The sequence below is a fragment of the Nannospalax galili genome, unplaced genomic scaffold (genome assembly GCF_000622305.1).
Source record: "Nannospalax galili isolate Female #2095 unplaced genomic scaffold, S.galili_v1.0 scaffold1296, whole genome shotgun sequence".
Lineage (NCBI taxonomy): Eukaryota > Metazoa > Chordata > Mammalia > Rodentia > Spalacidae > Nannospalax > Nannospalax galili.
In genome coordinates this window covers 954,796-975,476 of record NW_008338720.1, presented here as the reverse complement: position 1 = coordinate 975,476, position 20,681 = coordinate 954,796, and positions in this window count along the sequence as shown.

Here is a 20,681-nt window from a genome sequence, read left to right as displayed (position 1 = left end):
TATGTATAAATTTTTAATTTATTATTTTATGTGTATGAGTGTATTGCTTGCACGTATGTAAGCGCACCCATGTCATGCCTTGCCCATAGAGGTCAGAAGAGGGCATCATGTCCCTTGGAACTGGTGTTAGGGATGGTTGTTAGCCACCATGTGAATGCTGGGAACCAAATCTGGGTTCTCTGGAAGAGCAGCTAGTGCTCTTAACCACTGAGCCATCTCTCTAGCCACCTTTTTAAATATTTTATTCTTCTAGAATTAATCACTGCCTTTCATTTTTGTCCCTCTTCCCCTGTTAAACTTATATCGGAGTCAATGACCGATTCATCCACAAACTGAATGGGAAGAAAATCTTTTCATATGTCCAGATATCAGATCTACATAGCTTTCTCAATGAGCAGGCTTCCTGGTGTTCACCTTCTTTCTGCTCTGGGCTGCTGCTTTGTTGACCTGCTGCATGGCTAGCACACAAGGACATTCTCTCACCACGCTCTTCTTTTTATTCTTCTCTTTTTTTATTTTTTTATTTTTATTTTATGTGTATGAATCTCTTCCCTGTATGTATGTAAGTGTACCATGTGCATGCAATGCCTACAGAGGCCAGAAGAGGGTGTTGAATCCCCTGAAGGTGGAGTTACAAATGGTTAGTCACCATGTGAGTGCCAGGAACCAAACCCAGGTCTTCTGCAAAAGCAGCCAATGGTCTCAATCACTGAACCACCTCTCTAGCCCCTATTCTCTATTTTTACTCCCTGTTTTGGGTACCATACTTTTCCTTCATCAGTTAACTTGGTTGTTTTCTTGGTATACGTTGCCCAGGAGCTTATGAGAACTGGTATATGCAGAGATATTTGGGAGATATTAAATATCTGCAACACTCTTTCTGGATATAGAAATACAAGTTAGAAAAACATTTCTTTGTCCTCAAAATTTTGGAGACATTGTTCTGTTGTTTTCTAGATCCCAGTGCTGCAGTTGTGAAATCCAGTGTTGCTCTCATTCTTGATTGTTCGTGAGGTATTTTTTCCTATTTATGTTCAAAACTTTCAGAACTTCCTTTCTCCAAAGCACTGAAAATTTGCAGTCATCATTACCTTAAGGTAGAAACATGCCTTTTTTTTTTCATTTATCGTGCTGAAACTTCAATACATCACCACCACCATCACCACCCTGCCCAGAACCCAATGTTCTCCAGTTGTAGTAATTATAAGAAATGTTGCTCTGGTGATTTTTACACCACTTTATTATTCTGTTTTCTAAAGTAGTTCTTTAAAATTATTTAAATATTGGGTAACATGGTTAATGCTCAGTTTTTCTTTTCTCTAACATCTAGACTATTTCTTTGGCTTTATCTTTAAACTATTACTTGAGTTCTTAGTTTTCCTATTCTAGTTTTAATATCCCTGTTGGCATAATGCTTTGCTTTTCTTGCCTTGTGTTCTTGTTGAAAGAAACAGTATCTTTTTTTTCTTATGCAAGCTTTTTCTTTCAGGACATTTCTTTTATGGCTTCTGAATTCTTATTTATTTATATTTTGGTCTCTGCTTTTTATATTTGAGGTTTCTGTTTAGTGGCTGATAATTCTTTACTGCCAAGAATGAAAAATTAATTCTAGCATGAAGGGGTTCACAAGTCCCCAGCCCTAACTGAGGAGCAATGGACAGTTGAAGGCTTTGGTGGGGAGGAAGAAAACTGACTAGTTTTATTTAAGGGATGGATCCTAGTAGGTTGACCACACTCTAGTGGATGACCCCACACCCAGAAGTAGATGGGCTATAAATTGTACTTGATGGGTTAATTTTTTAAAAGATGAAGTTGGGGAGTAAGGAGATGGGATTAGATCTGTGTAGAGTTGGGGGAAGAAGGGAGCTGAATATGATCAAATATATTGTAGGAAATTCTCAAAGAATTAATAAATATTATATTAAAAAGAGTGAGACCGAGAAGTGGGATGCACACTTGGGAGGCAGAGGCAGGCAGATCACTGTGAGTTCAAGGCCAGTTTGGTCTACATAGTGAGTTCCAGGTCAGCTGTGGCTACAGGGAGGCCCTGTCTCAAAAAACAACAAACAAGCAATAATAACCCCAAAAAACCAGAGTGAGATGTTAAACACTGATTGCAACTTCTGTGTGTGTGTTGCGGGGCTTGTCAGTTGGCGAGTTTCATATCGAGCCATCAGCATTTGAGTAAACTTGGGCTCTCTCAAAATAGAGTGCATGTAAGTTTTCTACCTTGATCAAGTCTGCTTCCTCAGAAAAAATTATTCCATGTCTGCATGGGGGTAGATATCTGAATGAAGCCCCAGGTTGAGCAAGGCAAGAGGTTAAGGCACCTCATTATTCTGTGTGTAAAACTTCTCTTGGTGTTCTGTTTCCAATATAGCACCTCATTTCTGCCACAGTTGGTTGTGATGCTTCCAAGTTCAGAGATTTTCTGATACAAAGTCTTTTTAAAATATGCTGCCTCCTGCCAGTATGATAGAAAGGTAGTTGTCTGGGTACCCAGGGCAGGACAAATATGTGGTAGCAAATGTTCCCAAAATGTAAGCCTTATGTATAATTTTAAGTTTTCTGATTATATTAGAAGACAGCTAATAACAAGAGCTGAGGTTCCAGGCAAACTGCCATCCTATTCTGACCTTCATAGTCATTTCATGCATGTGGTGAACTTACACACATGCAGGCAAAGCACTCATACACCTAAAATAAAAATAAATTGATATCATTCTTTTAAATTTTTATTTATTTTTATTTTTGGTGTATGAGTGTTTTGCCTGCATGTAAGTGAACCACATGCATATAATGCCCATGGAGGCCAGAAGAGGGCGACAGATTCCCTGGAACTGGTGTTATGGATGGTTGTTAGCTGCCCTGTGGGTGCTGGGAACCAGTCTGGGTCCTCTGCAAGAGCAGCTAGTGCTCTTAACTGCAGAACCATCTCTCCAGCCCTGCAAAAATATTCTAATGCCTTTGTCTATCCACCTGTTTGCCCAAAATAGTATGAGCTCCTGTACGCAGTGAGACTATCTTATTCTAGCTCAAGTGCCCACACGCACTAGCTTTGAAATATCTGTTTGATAATTGAAAGAACAAGTATCCACTTAAGGCAGATACTTATCTAGCATACACAAAGCCTTAGGTTCAATCTCAGTACTGAAAATTAATTATGGGAATTTTGACCCAAGTCAAGTTTAAAATCTTTTTTAAGTGCCCATTTATAGTAGGTATAAAAATACATGGAAGATAGCTGGGCATGGTGGTGCACGCCTTTAATCCCAGCACGCGGGAGGCAGAGGTGGGCGGATCTAAAAAAATGAAGGACGAGTGAAGAATTTGGTACGTTTATAAGCCTGAATGTGCACACTTTTTTCTTTCACATTTTACTATTTGCGTATTTAACAGGAACAAATACATTAGACATAAAATGCTTGTAGAACTGTAATCATATCTATCCATGAAAGCTCCATTCACTGCTGCTCGATTTCTGAGATCCCATTTATGTGTATTGTCGGTGGATTTAGGCATTCCTCCAGCCCCCCAGTGGTAAGCGTCAATGTAGTCAGTTCATTAAGTTGATTCAAATCAGAGGGTCCAAAACAAGAAATCAAAAACAGGACTGGGGAGGACAAACGTACTCATTACTTAGTTACTCTGTGATGTTGTTAGGCATTTGCTGTCCTACTTGAGCTGGGCAGGTGCTAGTCAGCACCTGCTGCAGTCTGAGAAGCATACCATCTTAGCTATCCTGGTTGATTGTCTGATTGCTACTAAGAAACCCACCCTCTTCTAGTACAATCTGCAAGATCCACCATGACTTTCTTCTTTCTGACATTTCTTAGGAAAATGAAGAAAATGCTTCCAAAGCACTTCAAATTTATATTAAATCTCATTCAGCCCAACCCTTTTTGAAAACTAAAACATTAAATTCTGTTTCATTTACTTACACATACAGGTTTTATAAAGACAGATTTTTAATGGTTTAAATATTGCCAATTAAATTAAAAATTCCTAAACCTGGCCTGGTGAGATGACTCAGTGGTTAGAAGCTCTTGCCACACAAACCTAACAGACAAAGGAGAGAGCTCACTCCTGAAAGCTGTCCTTTAATCTCCATGTATATGCCTGCCTGCACACACACACACACACACACACACACACACACACACACACACTAAAATAATAATAAAAATTTAAATTCCTAAATAATTTTTACTTAATGATTGAAATGATAGCTATCATAGGCACATTTAGAGCAATACCTTTGAGAAACAAAAATACTCAGAATGTGTCTATCGTAAATCACCAAACTGGCATAATTGGCATGTAGTTAAGATCTAAAATCTTAGTAAGGTAAATTGACAGGTAGGCCATAACTGAGCTTTAAAATTAAAATTCTGTTACTTTTGTTTTGTTCAACGATTGAGCTATGTGGAGTTTTAAGAAAACAAATGGACCAGATCATCTTAGAGATAAGTTATATAATTTAGAGATTCCCAAGTTTTTATGAGTTTGAGATTTCTCTTCTTTTAGGGAACAATTTCTTTAATCCCAAATTGAATTTCTCACTGAATTTAACTGTGAGATTATATAAGATAAATTTTGTTTACAAAGAATAAATTTTTCATCAAATACTGTCTTGTGGTCAGACATGGTAGCACATGCATATATTCCAGCATGTGGAAAGCTGAGACAGGAGGATTGCAAAATTGGAGGCCAGCCTGAGCTACATAGTAAGACTTTCATCATTACAAACAAATCTTAAAATAATGCTCATTTTAAACCAAAAGCAATTGGGGCAGGAGAGATGGCTCTGTGGTTAGGAGCCACTCCACTCCCCGAACCCATATGGTGGCTAACAGCCATTCATAACTCCAGTTCCAGGGGAATCTGACACCATCTTCTGATCTCCAGGGGCATTTCACAACACAGGTGCACTTACATACATGCAGGCAATGCACTCATACACATAAAATAAAAATAAAATAAAAAAGTTTTAAAAAACCAACAAACCAAAGGCTTTCTTTGGCAGGGTGCAGGGCAAAGTCTCATGTAACCCAGGGTGGTCTCAAACTTCTAATCCTCTTGCCTCTACCTCCTCTATGCTGGGAATATATGCATGTTCCATTACATCTGGTTTATGCAGTACTGAGTATCAAATCCAGGCCTTCATGCATCATAAACAAGCCCTCTATGAATTTAGCTAATCCTCACCTCCTGAAAGTGATTTATAATCCAATAATATTGTATCTCCCACACTTTGCCTATGATAAAATGACCCACATTTGGTTGGTAATAAACTGCTCTGAAGTGCTGCATTGCTAAATCTAGTTCCCAGGGCTTATTTAAACTCCATGGCAATTTCCACTAAATAAGAAAGCTTTCTATCTGAAATGCTTTCCTGTAGCCTCGGGAACCACGCTGGGTCCTCAGTTAACACAGCCAACCACAAGGTTGTCCTTTCTTGGTTCCTTTCTCTTCACTTGGTCAGTTGATTTTTTGGTTGTTGTTTATTCCTTTTTTTTTTTTTTGGTCTTTTTGAGACAGGGTCTCCCTGTAGCCCCTGTTTATTCTTTTAAGAGGAAGGTTTAATGCACAGGGTCAAGAAGCAGAAGTAGAAATGATGAGCAAGTTCAACTTTGGTTGAGGGGGAAGAATGCTCAGTTTATAAATGTCTCAGGTATTTCCAATAAATTGGAGGTCACCACAAAAGATGTTAGGGTAATAAATCCAGCCTCTAAGCATGCACTCCCTTTGCCCAGTGGGGAGCCTCTGGGGATTATTTGTCTGCTGTTCATTATCTTGTCTGCATTATTCAACAGCTCTGTTCTTGCTCAGTGGGCTTCAGAGAGCCTCTAGCAGCTGCAGCATCCTCCAATTTTTACTTAAGTTCTTTTTCTAATAGGGGAAGAAAAAAGAACAGAAGAAAACCTGTCTTTAATGGCTAAGAACTACCTGAGTAATAGACTCCACATCAAAATCAAGTTTATTTGCTTATTTTGAATCAATTGTAGCATTGTTATATCATAATAATTAGAAGACCAAAAGAGAAAGTTTACATTTAAATACTAAGAATATGGCGATAAAAAATAAAAAAACCCCAAACCACCCAAAAGACAGAATGAAAAGGTTTTTTTTGAAACATGAGGTTTAAGCTCTCCTGAAATCTACTGTACTATCAAAAGAGGGTGGCTTTGAAGAGGGAGCAGAGCTCATTGATTAGTCTACCCAGCTAAAACCTTTGCATTTGACATATTTAGTTATCTCTCAGGTAAGCTATATTTCAAAAAAAGTTAGCATTATTCATGATCCCAATTAGTAGAAATCTCTTGAATCTAACCTAAAGCTATTATTGTATAATTTAGGATGGTATTTTATTCATTAACCAGATAATGGATAAAGTGAGGTGGTTTTTCCAAAGACTAGAAGCAGAGTGCCCACTTTCAAAAAAAATAAAATAAAGGTCCTAGTGACAAGAACTGGTAAAGATGGCCAAAAGAAATGGATCAAGCAAGGATTAAGGTCAAAAAGAAGTTAATGGGAGGGTTTCAGGGACTTACTAATTGCTGATGACTTTACCCAAGTTATGTGAGAGTCAGGGAACTAATCTAATCAAGGCTATGGAGAACCACTGGGATTGATACTAGCACCAAGACCTTATAGAAAAGAATATTTAAAAATCTGAGGTGAATGGAAGACCTAGAGATAAAGTAATATTTAAAACTAGATCTAACTCATGTTATTCATAAGGAATTGTTAGCTATCACAATGACAATGTGATTTGTAATTAATGTGAAGCATCCATTTTTCTATAAAAGCTATCTTTGGAGCTAAAATGTGTTCAAGATGGGAGTAGGGAGAAATGCTTTCAGACAAAACAAAGTCATTTAAATTTGCTCTCTTGTGGCCCCAAAGGTCCTCTGATCTTTAAAAGAGAATAGGTCTACAGAGGTTACAGTCCATGTGTATAGTAACAAGGGACTGCAATTTCCTACCATTGAATCATCATATTAAAAACCAAGGGAGCCTTTCAGCACCACCATTTTTGATCAGATTAAGATCTTTAGTTTTGTACAAAACACAGCTCGTTACCCACCCAAAGTCTGCAAGCATCCCTAAAGTGTCATAGAAATGCTAAGCAGTCTCAGGCATCTGGACAATGCCTGCAACCTGAAGGAAAATGAAAGACCATCTCAATTATCACGATATTTGTTACTGGGAAAAATCCAAATAATTAGCTGGATCTGTGGTTGAGACTATGTAAATTGTAAATAAAGGCCTGAAACTTTTTTCCAAATCCTTGATTCCATTTTATCTAGACCTCGTGGTACATATTAAGTGCTCCTAAAGCAAATATGACCATGTTGTCACTTGCTCTCTAAGATTTAAGAATATCATTACAACAAAACTGCGTACTGTCCTTCAAATTGATTTTCTGAGCTGTTAACCATACTGACGCTGCTCCTCTTAAGCTATTAAAATTCGATTTGTAAAGCAGCATTTGCTTGTGAGTATCTGATCCTGTGCTGTCTGGGTTATGTATTCACTCCTTTTCTTAGACCAGAAGTCAAGCTTGCAATCCAGCAAGTTCAGTTCTCATGATTATCACCCTCTGCTATGCAGTCAGCATGAAACAAAAGATTTAAGTGAGAAAGGGCATGTTTAAAGTGGCTCCAGTCTCACAATGTAGGTTCTGAGATTATGTGAAAATAATTTCGATGTCTTATTTTGACGTTGTGTTTAATTTCACCGCTGCTAAAGCCTTAAGTGTCTACTGTCAGGGAAAAGAAAAACTGTCATCTTCATTTCTTTATATCTTATTTGTCATTTTTATTTTATGTGTATGAGTGTATTGCCTGCGTGTAAGTGCACCTGTGTTGTGCAATGCCTGCGGAGACCAGAAGAGAGTGTTGGATTCCCCTGGAACTGGAGTTAAGGACAGTTGTTAGCTGCCACGTGGGTGCTTGGAATGGAACCCAAGTCCTCTGTAAAAGCAGCCAGCTCTCAACTGCTGAGCCATCTCTCCAGCACCTTCATTTTTATTTTTAATTTTTTACTAGTTTCCATATTATCTGCCAACCAAGACAATAAGAAAAACCCAGTCTATCCTATACCCCAAATTTCTTTTAAAGGGAATAAAGCTTCTAATATAAGAAAAGCTAAGCTAGGGCGATAACAAAATAGTATAAGCAGACAGACCTTTTTAGGGAATCATATGATATTAAATTAAATTCTGAATTTCACAGTATTGTTTATTACTATTCAGTCTTCTCCATCCACTCTCTTGTAAAAGAAGGAACTCTGGTTTCACAGTACTTGGAAACACCTTTGGTCAGTCACAGTGCCCACATTCTGGAGTAGTGTTTGCTTCACACACTTCCAATCAGTATGAAATAATCACAGGGATTGCAGGAAAAGTGAGAACAGATGGACAAGTGTCCTTGAGACAGATCTCTTTGTCATTGTTTTGTGTGTATGGTACTGAAGACTGAACCCAGGGCCAAGTGTTCTACCATTGAACTAACTATACCCTAATCCTTGTTCATGCTTCTTTTTAACTATTAAACTGGAAAGGTAGAGATACCTGTTTATGAGCATCTACGTGATCACTAATGAAATATACTTTTAAAAAATATTTTATTTATTATTTTTATTTTATGTGTATGTGTATTGCCCACATGTAGATACGTGCACCCGTGTCATGCAATGCCCATGGAGGACAGAAGAGGCTGCTGGATCCCCTGGATCTGGAGTTACAAACAGTTGTTAGCTGCCATGTGGGTGCTGGGATTCAAACCCGGGTCTTCTGGAAGAACAGTCAGTGTTCTTAACCGCTGAGCCATCTCTCCAGCCCCAAAATACACTTTTTTAAACAAATCTTTTTGAGACAGGGTCTCCCTGTGTCCCCAACTGGCTTGGAACTCACTATGTAGAACAGCCTGGCCTTGAAATCACAGAGAGCCACCTGCCTCTGCCTCCTGAGTGCTGGGATTAAAGGCATGGGCCACCATGCTTGGCAAAATATACTGTTTTAAGAAGGAACTCAAACACAAAATAGAACACTACCACATATTATACCTGTGATCATCAAGCTGATGTGCACAAATCAAATCCATCATGCTGGTTGTATAATACTCAAAGACTGTTTAAGATTTTTTAAATAGTTAAAACTAGTAAAAAGAGGGGCCGGAGAGATGCCTCAGTGGTTAAAAACACTGCTGCTCTTGCAGGGGACCTGGGTTCAGTTCCCCATATCCACAGATATACACACAGAACTAAAAATATAATAAATCAGGGCTGGAGAGACGGCTCAGTGCTTAAGAGCACTGGTTGTGCTTGCAGAAGACCAAGGTTTGGTTCCCAGCACCCACATGGCAGCTAACAATTCCAGTTCCAGGGGATCTGACACCCTCTTCTGACCTCCATGGGCCTTGCACAAGACAGGGACACTTACATACATGCAAGCAATACACTCATACACATAAAATAAAAATAATAAAATATAAAAATTAAAAATTAAATAAAATAAAACTAATAAAAAAATCCATGACCCATAAAATCAAATAGGACCTAAATTTATGTCCACAAATAAAGTTGGCACACTGCTATGCTTATTCTTTTACATACTGTCCATGGATGCTTTTGCACAATGCCAGAATAGAGTGGTTATCACAGGCATTATTTGGTCAACACAGCCTAAAATATTGACTATTTGGCATTATGCAGAAAAATGTATTGATCACTGAGCTAGACCCTGTGCTGAGGAATAAGGTGGTAAGTAAGTCTATATATGTATATGATTAGCTATATTTAAGTATGTGTGTGTTTACATTTAAGCAGCTATAGTTCTGAAACATTCTAAAATTTGAATACATTCATTATCGCTGTTGAATCATTTGTATATTTTCATTTCATTTAAAAAGCTATGTTTCCACCAAAGAAACATACTGCCAGGGTTAGTAACTTTTAGATTTGCGATTATTGGAATGGTAGTACAAAAATAAGTACTTTCCACTTTTTAGCTCTTGCTTTTTAAAAGAATTTCTCTCCTCTCTCTTCCTACCTCCTCATAAATTTTATAAAAATTGACCTGTGTAATAGCCAGAAAATTCCACAGCCCTTAGAAACAATTTTTTAAAGGCTAGCTTCTCAGGCAGCTCTAAGAGTTCTGCAATATATATACTTTCCCAAACAAGCTGGCAAATGTGGCCACTGAAGCAGCTGTAAAAATGGAAATGCAATCACAGAAGAGTTATCACCCTTATGAATTGAGGCGTCTTGACACTACTTGACATTCATTCTCAATTACCAAGTTCAGGCTTCTTGCCTTCATTGAGCGGCACTACAGAGCACCTCACATAAATGAAGGGATGCTGGGCAGCCATGATGGTGTAAGTAGCTTGTTCTCTCCTTCAAAGGACTTGGCATGGCCAACGAAGCTCTAAGCATTAAATTATTTCTTGCAGCAGCCACAGGCTTTTAGAATGCAACCCACTTCTCTCTTTCAGATGTTTATCTTTCAGAGAGGAACCACTCACTTCTTTACTGCAGTCATAAAGACTGCTGTAGTGATAAAAAATAAGACATTTAGCCTGTTTACACACTGGAGCGGAGCTCTGGGTCTAACTGCTTTCTCTCCTACTTTCTGCACTGCTGAGTTATAAAGTAAGACCTGTGGAAAGTTCAAAATGGGGCTGTTGGAGAGTCTACAAGCGAGTCCAGTATGTGACAGAGGAATTGTCCAGACCTTCATGCTTTTATTGCAGAGTTAATCGTAACTTCATGAATTATAAGACACAGAAATATCTATGGCTTCTTTAGAATTTGACATGCCATAAAACTGTGCAATGCTAAGAAACCAAAAGAGTTTGTGTTTTAGACATTCGTGTCTTTATTGGGTGTTTAATATGTTTCAGACTGTGCCAAACAAACCCATGTACAATTGCTAATTATGTTCAGTGTTGTTAAGGAAAACAACAAAGTACTTTGAGGGTGTGTAGGAGGAATGGGTGTGAGTAGGCAGTGTACGTGTCAGCCTAGAAGGATCATCTTCAACCCAACACACCTTGTTGTCAGTGTTATTGTGGTGTCATCATCAGTTATCAAGTGAGAAAAAAGAGATTTGTGTACACACTCCCTGAAGAGCAAAATACTATCCATTTTTACCTCTACTTTCTTCCACTGGGAGACCTCATGCCTAGGATTCCTACCATCCATTTATTAAACATTCTGCCTTTCTCCGTGACTCTGAATCTCTGTGCCACATTCTTTACCTGAAGCTGCCAAGCTGGTATCTCCTGAACATAAGGATGTTTATCTCTTGGAAACTTCTTTTATACTTTCTAAAAATCACTAATACACTTCTGTGTTAGTGACTTTTCTGTGGTTGTGATAAAACACCATAACCAGAAGCAAGTTATAGAAGAGTTTATTTTGGCTTACAGTTCCAGAGGGATGAGTCCACCATGGCTGGGCATGGCAACAGAAGCAGAAAACTGAGAGCTCACATCTTCAACAGCAAACTCGAAGCAGAGAGAGAGAGAACTAGAGTGGGGCAAGGCTGTAGACTTCAAAGCCTGTGGCCAGTGACACACTTCCTCCAGCAAGGGTGCGCTTCCTAAAGTAGTCCCTTGTGTACTACCACCACCTCCCTCAAACAGCGCTGACAACTGGGGACAAACTTCAAATACTGGAGCCTATGGAAACATTCCTCATTCAAACCCCCACAACATTCATTGTTCCTATCCCAGAGCCTACACACCCAGAGGGGAAAAAAATGACATTTGAAATATTCTACAAACAATGGTTACTGTAGGTAGCACAGTTATTCCAACTAAATTTTAGTGAAGAATGTGGAAGAATGGAATCTCACATCACAAACTTTGACTAAATGAACTCAGGTTCCTCAAAATACTTTATTCTGTAATCTAGTGCTAGGTGTGACGCAAGTGGCTTCTATAAGAGTTCAAAATGAATAAGGTCAATGATAGCTGATAGAGCCAAGACTGGTCAGTTTCAGAGAACTCTTAAGACCTGCGCTGAGCCTGTGAAGATGAATTGAATGAGGGACTAGTGAGAGGGCTCAGCGGGTGAAGGTGTTTGAACACAAGCCTGGCACCCTGAATTCTATTCCCAGAACCCACATAAAAGAGTAAAGGGAGAACTGACTCTGAAATGCTGTCCTCTGGCCTCTACGTGTGAGCCTTGGCATGCACGTGCACACACAAAAATACATATACACATCATACTCACATATACAGTAATAAGTCATTTTGCAAAGGATAGGGGCTAGAGAGATGTCTCAGCAGTTAAGAGCACTGGCTGCAAAAGTAGAATCATCATGTCATGGCCCGATTCGTGGCAGGAGAAACCTGGCAAGGGCATCCAAGCCAAGTCAGGGTCCAAAACCAGCTGGAGGCTGTGTAGTCAAGACAAATCTCTTACAGAGACCACAGCAAAGAAATGGGGAAGTGAGTAGTCATTTGGAGGGAAAGGAGAGTGGGAGCCTGCTATGTATGGATTAAATCAGAAATGTGCCCCATTGGCTCATGTTCTCACTACATAGTCTGGCTGGCCTGGGGTTCACTAGGTAGAACAGGCTAGCCTCTATCTCATAGAACTCTACCTGCTTCTGCCTCCTAAGTGATGGGATTAAAGGTACAAGCCACCACACCCAGCTTCCATCTTCCAGTCTCCATCTTGTGGTTCTATTTTGAAGGCTGTAGAGCTTTTAGAAGGTAGAATATAGCTGATCAAAACAAATCACCAGAGCCCTTTGAAGGGAACAGCTATCTCTGATTCCCTGTATCACTCTCTTGGTTCTTGGTCTATCTCCAGATAAGGAGAGAGTTTCCTAAATATGCGCCTGCCGCCATGAACTGATTCTACCATGCCTTCCCCTCCATGATGGACATTGATACTCTCTGAAATCATGAACCCAAACAAATCTTTCCTCGGGCACAGCAAGGTAGGAAGTAACAGAGAACAGATGAAGCTTTTCATCTTAGAGATGTGGTAAGACCATTACATAAAACAAAACCAATGATCAGAAAGCAAAGGGAGAGTTTGCTAAATGGAATGAGCCCTACCAACAACAACAAAAATGATGACAGAATGTGTTTAAAAATCAGGACATTATAATAAATTTAAGATAAAAAGCTCAAATGGAAGCTTGAAAGTGTGGAAGGTGGGAGTGCCGTAATGCCATTTTTGTACAGTGTTGCATGAGACTCATAAGGTTAGGGGGTATATATGGACAGTGAATGCATTGCATTTATCAATCAGATGAGGTATCTAGCAACACCCAACTTTTGTACAGAAAAGAAACTGATACCCAGAAAAGCTGACCCAATATTATCTACCAAGCAAAAATAAAGATAGAAATGCTGAGTTTTACTCTGAAGTTGCAGGCTTGTTTATTTGAACATTCAGGAGATTAGTTAGAAGTAAGAATACGCATAGGAAAATAGTGAGAGGATAAGTGCTTCCTGATTTGAAGACCATGAAAGATGGTGGGGAACAAAGGCCATGATTTGAGAAAATACCAGTTTTTCAAGCGTAGATTGTGAAAATATCCATATAATGTTGCATTGTCTATGTAGGTTGATGTGTGTATTAAACTTACACATAAATATATTTTATACAGAGAGTGCTGATATAGTCTCTGCCAGAGGTAAACCTGGGAAGAGAGGAAGTGGCAAGGGTAAAGGATCACCGCCCCCACATCTTTCTCATGCAGGCATTTCAACCATTTCCTTAAAATAGGAATCGTTTAAGATCATATTATATGGTGTGTGTGTGTGTGTGTGTGTGTGTGTGTGTGTGTGTGTGAAATGAGTTGGTATTCTTTAAGGAACACATAGAAGTGTGCACTATGCATCTACTTGCATAGATAGATCATGTAATAAGACTCTGTAATGTCATGTTTCAATGCTAGAAAAATCAAATAATTCTTAGAAGAGCCTCTTGAGAATAAAAAACAATATTTCTTTGTGTAATAGTTTGCAATTGTCATAAATAATTGTTAAGTGATAGGTCTTTAGGACAACATTGTGGTGCTTTTACAATATTTAGAGAAGGATTTGATTTAATCAGTTTGTACAAATAAAGAATATCCTGATCTTCAGTTTCTGAAGGGTATTCAAAAACATCCTTCTTACTACTTCTGCCCCCAGGGACTACTACCAGAAATACATATTTTACCAATTCAGCCAGACAACTATCTACTTCTACTTTTTAAACATTGAGAGCCATAAGGAGCATAGATATAAAAATAAAAATCAGGTGAGGTCACCTACTTCCTGCTCTGGAACTAGGAGAGTATTGTCCAGCTCCAGGGCTCCCATCTACACCACTTAGCTAGTCAGAACTTGCCCACTCAGTCACCATGTTCCTGCTCCAGGACTAGGCCAGGCCCCACTGATGGAGAGCTCCAGATTAGCCTGGCCAAGAACCAGTTCTGGTGGGCTCCAGAACACCCTGCTGGGCTAATCAGATATCCACCCACTCAGTTGCCATCTTCTGACTCCTGAACGAGGCCAGGAAAGCTCTGCTCCAGTTCCAGAGCAACCTGGTCATCTAGCTAGCTAGAACCAGTCCACCCTGCTTCCATCTCCACACTTACAGTATAACTGTGATTGCTCACCTCATACACCAGACCCATCCCTCCAATAAAAAAATCAAAACTGAGAATCAGAAGCATAAACTAACTACCTAATCAGAGACCAACCAAGCTACAACAATAAAAACAGAATCAAACCTGAACTCAACAAGGCAGGCTAGAATTTCATATCAGACACACAGCCAACCAAAGAAGTCCATAAGCCCAGGACACAACAGAAAAACAAGTAATATGAAAAACCAAGATAATATGTTCCTACCAATTCCATGAAAATATTCTACAATGACAACTACCCATAGGGACCCCAGGATACATAACTGAAAAAAAAAAATGAACGTGGTTGAAGAATTCGAGGATTTTAAAGAACACACAACCAACTAGAAAAACTCAAGAGGATAGGAATAAACTTTTGATCAAAGCTCAAGAAAATACAAATATATGACTGAATGAAGTGACGAAGACAATTCAGGATTTGTAAAGTAAATTCCCAAAAGAGAGAAAACGAGCTGAAATGAAGATGAAATTGAAAAACTCAATTTGAAATGACAGGAGAAAGGCTCATCAGCAGAATTAATCAACTGGAAAACAGTATATCCAGACTGGAAGATAAAGCTGGAGAACTGGACCACTCAATCAAAGAATACGAGAAATTTTTAAAGTAATGAAATACGCAAGAACTGTGGGACACCATGAAAAGACCAAATCTATGAATCAATGAAAGCTTTAAATCTTTGAAGAAAGGGATTGAGGAAGACACAAGGACATAGAAAAACCTTCTGCACTCACGGATTGGTAGAACTAATATAGTGAAAATGACCATTTTGTCAAAAGCAATTTACAGCTCAAGGTAATCCCATTCAAAATCCCCATGACATCTTCTGTGAAGATTTCACTTCTTCACAGAAATACAAAAATCCATCCTAAAATAAATATGGAAACACAAAAGATCTCAGATAGTTAAAGCAATCCTGATCACAAAAAGCAATGCTGGAAAGATTATCATACCAGACCTCAATCTATATTATGAGTCATAGTCATAAAAACAGCATGGCATTGGCACAAAACCAGACTTTTAGATCAATGGAACAAAATAGACCCCAACATGAGTCCACAAAATATAGCCCCCTGATATTTGACAATGGTACCAAAAACACACACTGGAGGAAAGACATCATCTTCAACAAGTGGTGTTGGTAAAATTGGATCTCTATATGTAGAAGTATGAAATTAGACCCATACCTTTCACCTTGCACAAAAGTTGACTCCAAATGGATCAAAGACCTTAATGTGAAATCTGAAATTCTGAAACTATTGGAAGAAAACATAGGCAGTATCCTACAAGATATAGGTAGAGAAAAGAACTTTCTAAATTGGACATCAGTCATTCAGGAATTAAAGTCAACAATCGACAAAAGGGGCCTCATTTAAACGTTTCTGTCCAGCAAAGGAAACAACCAATTGAGGGAAGAGGAAGCCTACAGAGTGGGAGAAAATCTTCACCAGCTATACATCTGACAGAGGATTAATATCTAGAATATACAAAGAACTCAAAAAACAAAGAAGCAAGAGAACAAATGACCCAGTTAAAAAATGGGCTATGGATCTGAAGAGAGTTCTGAAAAGAAGAAACAAAAATGGATAAAAATACCTTTAAAAATATCCAATATCCTTAATAATTAGGGAAATGTAAATTAAAAGTGCTTTAAGATTTCATCTTACCCCAATCAAAATGGCTGAGATCAAGAGAACAAATTATACCAAATGCTGATAAGGATGTGGGGAAGAGGAATCCTGATTCATTGCTGGTGGGATTGCAAACTGATGCAACCACTATGGAAACCAGGGTGGAGAACTCTTAAAAGACTGAAACATCTACCATATGATCTGGCTATACCACTCTTTGACATATACCCAAAGGATTCAATATCCTGCTGTGGAGATACTTGCTCAGCTATGTTTGCTGCTGCTCTTTTAACAATATCCAGGAGATGGAAACAGCCTAAATATTTCTCAGTTGATGAATGGATGATGAAAATGCAGTTCATTTACACAATGAAGTTCTAATCAGCTGTAAAGAAAAACAAAGTCATGATATTCGCAGGGACCTGCTTCGAAAACAAGAGCTACTGCATGTAATCAAGGTGTGAAGAATTAGTACAGGGATTATAAACTTATGCAACTATTGGAAGACTGAGAGAAATGAAGGGCAGGGAGCTCATGACTCAGGTGCTAAGCAGGCCACACCACAGCAGGTGTTCATTCCCAAGAGCTCCTATAAACTCGTGTGTACCTGTCAGTCTGTGTGGCCTCCAGATGTCAGCACCTCCTCCTCTCATTCTCTATGAAGTTCATGAGAGCGCTACTGATTGGCAAAGTCTCCCAAGGTTTAGTAGCCCTTGGGTTCTCCTCTGCAACTGGGGCCAATGATAAGGAGCAGAGGCTATCTCAAACAAGCAATTATCAATCTCATTGTTATTGCCTCAGGCAACCATGCAACGTTTTTTAATATAATGAATTCTGCTAATTTTTTTTTTAATATCAAGCCTTTCTTTAAAAAAATAAAATTTAGACTGGAGAGGTGGTTTCGTGGTTAAGAGCACTGGCTATTCTTGCAGAAGACCTGGATTCGAATCCTAGCCATGGTGGCTAATAATCATCTGCAAACTCCAGTTCCAGGAAATCTGATGCTCTCTTCTGACCTCAGTGGGCATTGCACGACACAGGGTGCACTTAAACACAGCAGGCAATATACTTGTACATATAAAATAAAAATTAATTAATTAATTAAAAGAAATAAAAATTTAAAAACTTATTTTGTCTTGGTATATTTAAAATCAAAAAGAATCTGGCATTGTTTATTGTTATGTAGCCTTTAGCTATGATGCATGTGCAAACATCTAAGTGTTAGTTGCATTAAAAATGAGTTTTTCTGTATGAAACAGTATATTTTAAAATAAAATGGAGATCTTTTTTAAAGGTTAAAACCTCATTTAATTTTATGTCTTATAGAGTTTATAATGAGTAAAAGATTGTACAAGCATAATAATTCATCTGTAAACCTAAAAATATACAGCCAATTTTGAAAGAGATGCAGCTTAGCTCTGGAAATTGTTTTTGAATATGTCAATGCTGTTGTAATGAAATGCTTCTTCTAATTATGTGGTTATTAAATAAATAATTTTTTTAAATTTGAAAAAATAAAAAAGAATGAGCAGGAAATCAGTCAGTGATGATTTGTTGACACCTCTGGTCTCTCCATCCTCACAACTCAACAAGGATGACCTAAGTTGATACCACCCATGGGCTTTGTATCTTCCACTGAACTTCTGGAGAAGTTCACATGAAAAATTAAGTTCCTGGGAACCTGCTCATATGATTCTATGACAATGGTGTCAGCATACACAAGTCCCATGCAAACTCAGGCAGACAATAACCCAGCATAGAACTGGGAAAATGAATACTAGACCTCAGTCTTGTCTGAAGGAATGTTGGCAACTGATTGCTGCTAGATGAAGAAGAGCTGATCTTCCTAAAACAAGGGACTCTAGAGAGGCTGACTAGACTCAGCGGATGGACTTACACTGGGGAATGGCTGAGGACCCTGACAACCCAGTGGGCCTGACAGAGATGACCAAGTATATGGGCTCCAGTGGGGGGGGGGCTAGGAGGGTGCCAGTGGGGATGGGGGTATAAAGATGATTTAGAGTTTTTGAGCTGTTCTGTATGAAATATACAAAAAAATTATTAAATTAAAAAAAAAAAAAGAAACACATGACTACCTGAGCATTTGGTTCAGTAAGGGTTCCAAAATCAAGGTTAAGGTTATAGGTTTTTCTCTAAGATATATTTCATGAGGGGCTGGAGAGATGACTCAGCTGTTCTTGTAGAAGACCTGGGTTTGATTCCCAGCGCCTACACTAACAACCATCCTTAACTCCAGTTCTAGGGGATCTAATGCCCTCTTCTGCCCTCTGTGGGTATTGCACAACACAGGTGCACTTACACACAGAAAGCAAAAATAATAAAATGAAAATTTTCTAAAAGATATATTTTATGGTGTTAGAAACATAGTTCAGCTGTGAAGAGCCCTGGCTTCTCTTATAGAGGACCTGGATTCAGTTCCTAGTACCCACATGGGCACTAACAACAGTCTGTAACCCCATAAAATGAGATAAATAAATAAATGTAAAGGGTTTTATTTTTTATGTATGTGCATGTGTGTCCATATGTACACTTCCATGCAGGTGCCCATGGAGGCCAAAGAGGGCATCAGATCCCTTGGCTGGAGCTTAAGACAGTTGTGAGAAGTCAGTCCAATGTGGGTGCTGGGAACAGAGCTCCACTTCTCTGCAAGAAATACAAGTGCTCTTAACCACTAAGCCATCTCTCCAGGCCCAGCTTTTATAATACATAACATCAATAGACCATAGACAGTTCTTGAAGACCTTGCCTGAAATTCAGCCCATCTACTTAATTAAAAACCTAACTCTTGAAATACTTGCAAAGTAAATTGAATATTTAAAAGCTTTAGGAACATAAAGCTGCTTTTTCTATGTATTAAAAACCTCAGAGAGGGGCTAGAGAGATGGCTCAGTGGTTAAGAACACTAGCTGTTCTTGTAGAAGACCCAGGTTCAAATCCCAGCATTCACATGGCAGCTAATAACTCTCCATAATCCCAGTTCCAGGGGATCCAATAACCTCTTCTGTCCTCTACAGGCATTGCACGACACGGGTGCACTTACCTACACGCAGGCAATACATGCATACACATAAAATAAAAATAAATAAAATATTAAATAAATAGTGTCTTCTTAAAAACAAACAACAAAAAAAAAACCCAGAGAATCTACAGTGAATAGGCCAATGAAATGTCACAGGTGAGCCGCTGAGCTGGGAGATGAACTGAAGTGCCACTGTGTAGGACAGAAAGCTGAACTGGAAATGAAAGAAAGGAAAAATTCACAGGATTGATAAATCATGAACAGCTGGCACTATAAGTGTTGAGAGAATTAGAATAAAACTCAGAAGCTTTGGCACAGGAAGTGAGTGACTTGACTCAGCCCTGTTTCCCAGAAGTACCGTACATTTCCCTTTTCCTTAAACACAGACACAAGTTTTAAAGCCAGAAGTAACTTTCTGTAATTTGTCATCTTCAATCACCATTCATAGTTCACAAATTATTTACTGGCTCAATATATCTCACCTGAAATCTGGATTATTAGGTCAAAGTTCAGTCACAAGACTCATGTGAAAACCAAGAAAAATATTGCTATTTGTGTCTGTAATACACAGGTTAAAAAAATGAAATATATTATTTCATTAATGACAAGATCTCATGACTTCTTTCATGCTGGAACATTTATGGTGATTTCTCAAAGTTATTATCTCATTATTTCAATTGCTTATTTGATAGACAAAGGAAAGTCCCAAAGTTAGATTTTGTACTTTTCCTTTATAAGCCAAATATATTCTTCATTAAACTGTGCTGACATCCCCAAACTCAGGGCTTTATTCAACAAAGTTCTAGATGCACCCTGTTTCTTCTACCAGAGTGGCTACTCAGCCCCAATATTTCAGTATGGTTCTATCTGCAAGGTTCAAGAAAGTATCCATTCTGACAACAAATCTTGTTTCTGTTGAAAGCTATGTATGAGCAAGTTTCCAAAATTGCTAAAAAGGCTCCGAATGTGTATGTGTGGATATGATGAAATACATTAAATGCATATATAAAATTCTCAAATTAATAACAATATTATATTAAAAGGAATGGTGATGGGGCTGGAGAGATGGCTCAGCCGTTAGGAACACTAGTTGTTCTAGCAGAAGACCTGCGTTCGAATCCCAACACCCACATGGCAGCTAACAACTGTCTGTAACTCCAGTCCCAGGGGATCTGACAGCCTCTTCTGACCTCTGCGGACATTGCACTGACCTACATGCAGGCAGCACACACATACACATAAAAAAATAAAATGATAAAACAAAATTTAAAAAAATAAAAAAGAATAGTGAGGACAGCAAAAAATAGCTTTTATAACTTTAAAAATATATTGTAAATTTCCATT